The following is a 10,715-nucleotide window of genomic DNA, read 5'->3' as shown; positions in this document are numbered from 1 at the left end:
GAGCCAGCACTGCTTAAACACCATCAAATAATAGTATAACTAAACCATATTAATATTTAGTATTTTCTTGTGTTTGATTTTACGCGAGTATCCGTTTGTGACATTCTCCCCGTGACCACGCTCGCTGTAAAGTGTTCGAAACGTCGGGTTAATAATATAATGAATAAATCGCGTTTAAAATCCGTTAAAAAGTTTTTAATTTCATAATATTAATATTTGTTAGAAGTTTTGACTGAATTTTAGTTCAAGCATGAAATAATCATATTTGTTAAGTCTAGCCGTTAATTTTTGTTTTTTTTTTCTCTTCTTTTTTCATTTATTGTATGCTTCTTTTTTCTGTTATGATCTGTTGTGTGTGTGTGTATGTTAAGTACATATAACACACATTAATTATAAGAAGATACATAAGGCCACCCAGTAAGGACTTGTACCCAGTAACGATTGCGACATCGCGCACACCTGCGGTTCCAGAAAGTATGAAGGCAATCACCACGACCGCGACGCCGCCCTGCCGAAGACGATGGACACACCTGGTTCCAACATTTAACCGGAGGGACGTAATTAACTAAGTTAGATATAATTTTAATGTAATTTTTTATTACAATAAATTAGTATTAAGTAAATTTAGTTCTTTTTTGCGCCTTCGCGGGTCGGTCAATTTGATTTGTGTGTCTGAGTCGAAATAAATGTTTTTCTTTCTTTCTTCTGTCTTTCTAAACAAAGAATAGTATTCGAGAATCATAACAATAGTAACATCCGAGATAAGGTAAGAATCGTGGTGGAATTTTAAATCAACAGAAGGCGATCCAACGTCTTGGCGTTAGATTTATTTCGGGTTTTGCATTTTCCGTTCTCGTTTGTCTGCTTTCCGCACCAGTTTTCTGACTATTATTTATTTTGCTTAACGGATTAAATGTTTGAGGTGGGGCGTCGGAACCCAACTTTAACGGAGTTGTTGTTTGCTTAGTCGACTCCTAACTCTTGAAATACTTACAGAATACTTTTTGTCAGATGGAATCATCGCTTTGGAGTTTATCATATAATATATTTTACAATGTCCCTACTGATATTCTACTAATATTACAAATGCGAAAGTTTGTAAGGATGTGTGTGTGTTTGTTGCTCTTTCACGCAAAAACTACTGCACCGATTGCAATGAAATTTGGTACGTAGATATATAATAGATAGCTGTACAACTGGAATAACACATAGACAACTTTACTTACGCGACTGAAATCGCGGAGGCTGCACCTAGTTATTTATAAATGCGAAAGCATGTCTCTTCTAAACTAATGATTTGACTTGGATCAAATTTGGTTCTAAGTTCTGAGAAATGAAACAGGACAGTTTTATCCCAACAGTGACGAGATGTTACAGGTTAAACCCCGGCACTGTCAATTTTTCCCTTTGATGCGCAGGCAAAACCGAAGGCGGAAAGCTAGTATAGATATTCGTCAAATATTCGTACTCTGATGATTTTTCTACGGATACGAAAAATCAACCTTTTCTGATCCAATTGTTTACACGGTCTCTATTTAAAACCGATGGTAACTAATTACTCTTAAATCTCATAAAAAGGTTATTCAAAGAGTCCTAATTAAATGAATAAATATTTGAGTTTGAGTTTCAATTCGAGTTAAGATTGAGTTAACAACTGGACAAGTCTGTTCGAGCAAAAAACTCCCAAGATAAGGAAACTAATCAAAGAGTCGTTAAAAGAAAAACAAAAGTATAGACTTCACTGAAGTATCATGATTTGGAGATCACATAAGATTGATCTGAGTCGAGTCTTTCGACTTTTAATGTTGTTTGTTTGTTTGTTTTAATGTTGTTTGACTTGTTATAGATCAATTATACACATTATTTGCCATTCAGGTAAATACTAGGTGCACCCCGAGGTTTCACACGCGGAAGTCCGTATCCTGTAGGAATATCGGGATAAAAAGTTGCCTATATGTTATTCCAGTTGTCCAGCTGTCTACGTACCAAATTTCATTGCAACCGGTTTTGTAGTTTTTGCGTGAAAGAGCAACACACGCACACACACATCCTCACAAACTTTCGCATTTATAATATTAGTAGGATGAGTAGTAAAAGGTGGTTTTTTTATATACACATTTAAGTTCATTCGACAGAACTTTTTGTATGGATACGTCTGTTTGTCTCTTTTTCAAGTCTTAACGTCTGGATGGAATTTGGTCTGTACCAACTATCTCTGTAGATAGATTGAGAACCGAGAATGGAAATAGAATAGTTTTTATGTCTGAGACGGAAATCATCCGGGTAAAACTCCGAAACTGTATTTTCCTTAAACTAATTAAAGATTATCTTTATTCAAGCGACGATTCCTACTAAGAGGTTATTTCAGTATTTTTCAATATAAAACATTTCTTATCATGTTTTTAATCCTTTCTTTAGAATGTCAACTCTTATTCAACCATTCTAACAAATCCCCAAAGCATAAAAAAGCGGATTTATCACTGCGAGCCAAAATATTTTTGACGTTAAAAATGAAAAAATAATAAAGTGTCTACGAGCTCAGATTCAAACAAATTATAATCTGAGGTAACAAGTTGAGATGTTATGATGATTCAAAAGTGTTTGTATAAGAAGTCTAATTGAATAAATAAATAATTATGTCTATTGAATAACGTGTATATTTTATTTCAGTTAGGTGACTGATTTTTGCTTGATTCTTGTAAATTAATCCTTAAATTCCATGAAAATTGTCGGAGCCGTTTCCGAGATTCGAATCATATATATATCTACCGTTTCGTTTAAACACGCGTCAGTGAGGAAAATTTATTTGAGAATTGCCCAAAGACAAAATATATTTTAGTGTGTCTTAAAAATCCAATTGAAAAGGAAATAAGCACCCATATGAAATATATGAGAATATATATTTGGGCCTATATTATGCTGAAAACTATGTTTATTTTTCAGTACGGAAACTTTAAGAGTTCAGGGAAGTTAGCCTTAAGGTGATACTTATTCAAATGTGAGATGAAGACGGAGGTACGTAAGGTATCTAGCGTCTCTTTCCCACACTGGAATTAGTAAATACTGCTCTAAGACGTTATGGTAAATCCAAGGTTATCGAACGTTTGTGAAACATAGTTTCAAAGAGAATGAGTAGAGATAGAGAGTGATATTGGCTATATTAAAAAAAAAACAAAACAAAAACATAAAAAAAAAAGACGGTAAAACATCTCAGTCCCCAGAGATTTTGTCTTTGAAAGCATGGGCAACGCCGTGGTCAAAAAGCTAGTGGGTACATAGTCTTGGCAGATTTCTTGTTGTACAGCTAAGAGTATTTTTCCACCACGTTTGCCACTAAGTTACAATAGATATCTGGAGGAAGGAAGGTGGAATTCCTCCACCGAAAAAGGGAGGATCCTCGACCAGCACACTCGACTGGACGGCCTGTAAGATCCCAATTAAATGATGTTGAAGTTGTATATATACCTCTATAGCGAGAACAATTCGCTTGCGCGATTCAGAAATGTATCGCTACAGATAATATAGTTCTAACCTATTTATGACTATATCCTATTTAATCTCACCCACATGGTACTAACTGTTTCCAATGCTATCATTAAAGCGATATCCGATCAAAGATAAACGTCACGTGGCGACCTGACACCGCTAATTACTATTTGATTTACCCACTGTACTATGGTATACAGTATCAGTTATTACATTATAGAACTGAGTGTGCGTGTGTGGGTGTGTGGGTGGCTGTGGGTGTGTGTTTGTGTCTTTTAGTTTAGTATTAATTAGTAATGTTGCCTCTTCAATAACAAATTATGCTTGTAGACGCAAATAAGTTTATCGTTTGGTGAGATGACGTTTTTAATAGCATAAAAATCTTGTATACGATACTGGCTTTTTCCCCGGGAGCCGTATGTAAAACACTTCTAACTATTGGTACTAGACAAAAGACAATTAAACTTGAGATAGACAGCTTTAGGAAACTAAAAGATTGTTTTTATACGTGTATGTTACCAGATACGCTGGTTACGTGGTAGCGGGAGATGTTGAGTGTGATTGGTGAGTTCTTTTTTTATTTGCGTTTCGCATTCAAGATACATGCGACATTTATCATCAGTGCGCTAACCTGACGCCGCACTGTGACGCTGAATTGTATTGTACAACGCTACTACATACCATCAAACAGAGCGATGACGATGTGTCCGCAGAACAACACAATTCTGCGTCATACCGTGGCGTCAGGTTAGCACTCTGACGCTCGCTGAGAACACGTTCTATCTGACAAAGTCTTTATATCTGCGATATCGACAGCACAGTGAGTAAAATAAAGCCTGACGTGGGGATATTGATGACTCGACAATTAATCTTGCTCAGCTGTCCACAAACAAACACATTTCTACACAACCATATTGTGATATGTTTGATCGAATGGCTTTGTGGTTGAGAACTGGTTTTTTAGCCAAGTCAGCTATTTAAATTAGGTGTAGAGTTTTCTTGTTAGGGCTTGTAAAGTTAAGACGTGTAGAGTTAGACTAATTTCAGATAATTTAATTCATTGTATCTCTACTATTTTGAAACAAAGCTATCCACCGCGGTCGTTTGCCTGTCTGTCGGTTTCCGATTTCAAAATACTACCGATCGGGCTGAAATTTGACATGCAGATAGCTAAAATGTAGCCATGTACTTAATAAGGATTTTGATAAATTCTACCCCCAAGGGAATAAAAAAGCGCATGAAGGTGTAGCCAATGGTGAACATTTATTTTGACGACGAACGAGGCTGCGGGTGGTCACAATAAATGTTAATAGCTCAATTATAATATAAATCAACTAACTGCGCCCCGCGGTTTCACCCGCGTAAGTCCGTAGGAATATCGGGATAAAAAGTTGCCTATATGTTATTCCAGTTGTCCAGCTGTCTACGTACCATATTTCATTGCAATCGATTCAGTAGTTTTTGAGTGAAAGACAACAAACGCACACACATCCTTACAAACTTTCGCATTTACAATGTTAGTAGGATTTACTTAGTTAGGTATAGATATCGCCAGTGAGGTCAGGGAGGGAGAGCTAGTTGTTTATAAAAGAGTACAATCACTTGAAAAATGGTTATATAATGTTAAGAAAGGACATACAAATAATCTAGAATTTAGAATCTTTTTATATTATAAGCGCTTTATATATGACTGTCTACGGTGAAGTATTCTTATCGTGATTTATGTTATGACTAGGTCTTCGCCTGCAGCTTCGCTTGTGTAATCAAAGGAAAACCCATATAGTTACCCGTGGGATATTATGCATCAAACCTATGCACTTATTTAGGTCTCAAGCTATCTTGGTAGCAAATTTCATAAAAACGAGTGTAGCGGTTTTGGTGCGAATAAGCGACAAGCAGATAGAGTTACCTCTTTTAATATCATTAGGAATTTTCATTCTGAAAAATTATAATGAAAATAATAGAATCAAAATATTTATAAAAATGAACTGTTAATTTTATTTTTAAGGATATCTTCTGTTTTAATTAGGGAAAACGTGTTGTTGCGTAAATGGGTTTTAACTGCAATACAAGCATAAAATAATACATAATAATAAACAATCTAAATTGTCACAATAATCTAGTAAATAAGCACCAAAGAAATGTAAAAATTAACCGAATCCTTGTTTCGTTTTTTAAAAATTACAAAAAATATCCTCAAAATAACTGTACTGAAAAACAAGTGAAGATACAGAGTCATTAAAGTGTACATAGACGAATGCTTTCGCAAGAGCTTTTGACAAAGCTTTGTACACAATTTGTAAAATAATTTCGTAGATATTTTTAGACATGTCGACATTTTTATGGGAAATACTCGCTGCGTATTTGAAAGTGCAGTTCAGTTCTGGTGAGCTTGTAGAAATATTGTAAATTATATATTTCCCTCCTAGACGCCTCCTTGGTGCAGTGGTAAACGCGTGAGTGTAGAATCGAGGGGTCCTGGGGTCTGGCAGTGGCTGGTCTGGCAGGACACAGAAGGCTGATCACCTACTTGTCCATAAAGAAAATCGATCAGTGAAACAGATGTATATCATCTGCCCCATACCCCAGTACCACGGGACTCCACTTATATATTTCCCTAAAATAATAGAACTTTTCATCATCTTTGGAAAGTTACTTAGCATACAAGGAAGTTTTCAAGTACAGTGCAAGAAGCTAGATTATTCATTTTTATATTCTTTGCACGAAAGAATAGAAGAGCATTTCGCCTCGAATCACGCTGTCGTATATGGAAACATGATTAGGGGAACCCAAGAGGGATTTTGGATTTATTCGAACGCGTCAATTTATAATAGGGGGAGGTATCTTACCTATCGGTAAGTACTTCCAGAAGGTATGAGCAGTTAATATTGGTGGGTGCGGAGGAGACGCATAAAATTAAAAAAAATCTCGATAATTCTCTAAGTTTACTCCTTCCCTACTACACAAAATCGAGTTTACAGCTAAAATTTATCAACATGAGTGGAGATACCTCAGCATACGCTGCATCTGAAAAGCAGAGGCAGCGCTGATTTTCAAAGAAGTTGGAAATCCCAAGTTGGAGTGTTCTTTTGTCTAAATAATTAGTTGAAACTAAAGTATTGATATTACAATGAATGGTATTGAAAAACAAATATGTTTTTATTACGTATTAGATTTTTGTATTTCGTTGGTTAGTCACATTTTATAATCGACTAGCTTCACCCGCGGTTTCGTTTGCGTGCGTTGAGTCGAAATTAAATTCTTCAAAAAAGAAAAATACGAGTATATATGTATGCAGCGGAATAAACTTTACTAGGCTTTATAATAAAAATATCATCAAAATTTGTCTAGTAGTTTTTACGTAAAGGCCACGTCATCTAGACAAAACCTTTTTTGGGTTATCGTATTTGTAGGAAGTGGTTGGATTTGTTTTTTTTTTATTCATTATATAGAATTTAACTATTCTATAGTTTTATGGCATTTACATGCTTCCAATATTAATTTGTCAAACAAATTGAAACTTTATCACAATCTCGTTAAGAGCATCATCAATTTTCCTCTAATTATTACTCAAACGTCAAACAATAAAGTTAACTTTTCCCTGTTTCGGATAATTAATGGAAACACATCTATCATTCATTTTAAAGGACAGTCTGATCTTAATAAAATTAGCCAAATGGTTAATTCGAGTTCGATTGCACTAATTACAAATTTACTAATTAGTAAAATCGGTCAAGAGCGAGTCGGACTCGCGACACTGAGTTCCGTACAAATTAGCCAAAGAGCGAATGCGAAAAAAATCGGTCACTAAACCAAATTTCTGAGCGTTCCATGTGTTGCTTAACCTCTATTTTTTATTATTAGTTTTTTTCTTGTACGTTTCGTCTTTGTTCAACAGAAATATTCACTTTAATTATCACGGTTCATGAGATGCAGGTGATAGATGGACGGACACACAGACGGACATCGAATATAGGGTCCAATTTTACCGTTTTGATACGGAACCATAAAACAAAAATAATTTATTACTGATCTGTCCATAATGCACAATCTACTATTGGATATTTTTTACTATACAGTGCTAAGAAATGATTTTTAGATATTTTCCTATTCAGGAAATAAACACGTGAGGTAAGTTTGTATACGGCTCAGTTTGAGTGATGAATATATAAATTTTGTGTCATGTCATTTGTCCGCGATGGACTTCTAACCTACTCAACTGATTTTAATGAAATTTGCACACCACGTGCAGTTTGGTCTAACTTAAAAGACATAATAGTTTATATTATTTAAATTACTATACATGACTACCTGGGCGGAGCCGGGGCGAGTAGCTAGAGAAATTGTATAATACTTATTAAAAATTGATAAAAATATACAACTATACTGAATATTTTGTTCAATTCAAAATAACATTGTTCACCGAAAATGATTACATCCTAACATATTGGTCTGGGATTTGGGCGCCACTGGGGGTTGAAGCGAAACCTTGGTAACAAATAATGTTGTTTTAATGTTATTGGAGGTACTTGTTCACCGTTCTCGAAGGCTCTAGATGGCTTTAGGATAGTAGAATAATACTGGGTAATCGTGAAAATAGTAGAAAAAGTTGTGCTAAACAAAGACAAGAATGATGAAGAACATTTTGAATGTTATTACTAGATATCTAATATTATAAAGTATTTTTATTGACATGTCTATTAGATAGATAGATATATAGATAGATAACACTATATTGCACACAAGAATTTACAGAAAAAAATAGATAAACACAAAGAAAAGAGAAAATATGTACAAATGGCGGTCTTATCGCTAGGTAGCGATCTCTTCCAGACATTTTATACTGTTTAATCCAATTAAATTATGTATGTGTTTTTGTATGTTGGTTTGCATTGTATTCACACAAAACTATGGGACGGATTTCTACAATTCTTTATCCTATACATTAAGGATTATGCCTTATAGCTTAGGAAGCAGACCTTTGTGACGATATATACAATACATTACAGAAACTACTGGAACTATCACTCGGACAGACATGACATGAACTGAACAGCTAATTGTAATATCGGATTAACTACAGCTAATTCAGATACAACAGAGACAACAACGTGACGTAGATAAGTACTTAAAGATAAGTATTAACGCAGTACTTATCCAGGAATATAATTCTAGCCGCGTCTCCATAATATTTTAACTCGAGCTGACAACAAAGAAATTTCTTAACGTAAGAAATATCCATTTTCGTTTTATTGTCGTCTCAACGATCAGAAGACGTATTCAATGCGTCAAGTAAATTGAACGTTCTCAAGGATACATTACTCCGGCTATTAATTTTCGATGGAATTCCTCGTTTGTGTGTTATAGATATAGGATCAGGGATGCGTGGAATTTTTTGCCAAATAAAGTGGTATGTTTCATTTGATTCGCGAGCTCGTGTGGTATGAAAGCAATTCTTTTATTCCATTGCGCTTTTCTATTAGAGTTAAGTTTTTTGTAATAGTAGTGATGGCTTAATGGTTAAGGCCTAACGTGAAATTCTCAAGATTGATACAGATTGCGAAAAATTGGAGTTACATACTCATCGTTTAAATCAAACGAAAGTAGAGAAATATCTTAGTGGAACTATGTGTATATCTTAAAAGCGATAACATTAACGAAATTAGATGTTAAATTCACTCGCGTTTGGTCAGACCGGTTGGGTTTAACCTAAGCACTCCGATTTATTTTCTGGTATCCATTGCATACGGTGGAATACATCCATAGTCTATACGGACTGTAGAGATACTGTATTAGATAGATAGATTTAACGTTTATTAAAATAACACATTAAATACACGACAAATACAAAATAAGATATTTAAACAAAGAATAATTAACACACAAAGGAAAAAAACAGGACGGAGACAAATGTGGACTGTGTTCTTAAAAAGGGTCTTGGCTCAGTATAAATGTCAGAGTCAATGGGACCCTGACGCTGATATTCTGCCAACACCACTTGAGGGTAGAAATTATTAAATAAATACCGTTATAGTGAATATAATAGTAATAAATGGACCATTTAATATTACTTACATCAATATTAGAATATATCTGTTAATAATTTATAAGAATCTTGACAAAAATTGTCCAAATATTATGTACTTATATGAAGTTAAAGGGAGTGACCCTTAGGAGATACAGTTACTAATAGTTAACTAACTAATAAAGAATAGTTCTGAAGGCAGAGTATTGTTGTAAATTTAATATTCGTCCTTCCTAATAATCTTTTTATTTTTTTTCTAATGTTCTCCAACCAATTCAACTGCTATTCGAATGTACAATGAATAGTGAAAACTATAAAGTTAAAAACAATTAAAAAACACGTTTTCATGTATACTGAGAAGTAGACGTCTTTGATAATAAGCAAAAACTAAATCGCAAATCGCCTTATTCTCTAGTTATTGTATGGTTTAGCACTTTACAATGCTATCTGATAATAAATTTCAAATGGGTACCTATGTTAGTATTTTCTTGTGTTTGATTTTACGCGAGTATTGTACACAATACAGTCTCCCCTTGACCACGCTCGCTGTAAAGTGTTCGAAACGTCGGGTTAATAATATAATGAACAAATCGCGTTTAAAATCCGGTAAAAAGTTTTTAATTTCTAAAAGAGTACCTATGTTCTTAATTTCATTTCATTACGTTTCTATTTTTCTTCATTATGTTAATATATCAAACCCGACCATCTGATGACAGTATTGTGTATGGGTCCAACTTAAAGAAGGCCCTTACTCGTGACATTTGCCCACCCGCACTGGGCCAGCGTGGTGGATTATGGTCTAAACCCTCATAGAACCCTCCCAACTGTGGGAACATATATGGGCTGATGATCATGATGATGACGTTCATACGGTTAAGGTTGCTATAGCAATTATTTTCATTTTTACGAAATAGAGAATTTATATTCGTACATGCGATAATAAACTATGACGACGCTTTTTTATTTGATGTGAAATTTCCCATGATTTCAATTTGATTTGATGAGTTTTTATTTATCATCCTTATACAGCGTTTCTTAATAAATTTTTAATATATTGATTCTCTTTTTTAATGCACTATCATTTATAATGACAAACTAATAAGAATCTGTTATCTGTAATATAAATAAATAAAATATAGTTTAAAAAAACTAAAAAACACGCTTTTCAAGCACATCAAACAAAAAACTATAAAATAATTTTTAA

The sequence above is a fragment of the Zerene cesonia genome, chromosome 25, assembly GCF_012273895.1.
Source record: "Zerene cesonia ecotype Mississippi chromosome 25, Zerene_cesonia_1.1, whole genome shotgun sequence".
Taxonomy (NCBI): Eukaryota; Metazoa; Arthropoda; class Insecta; order Lepidoptera; family Pieridae; genus Zerene; species Zerene cesonia.
This window is presented reverse-complemented; position numbering follows the sequence as displayed.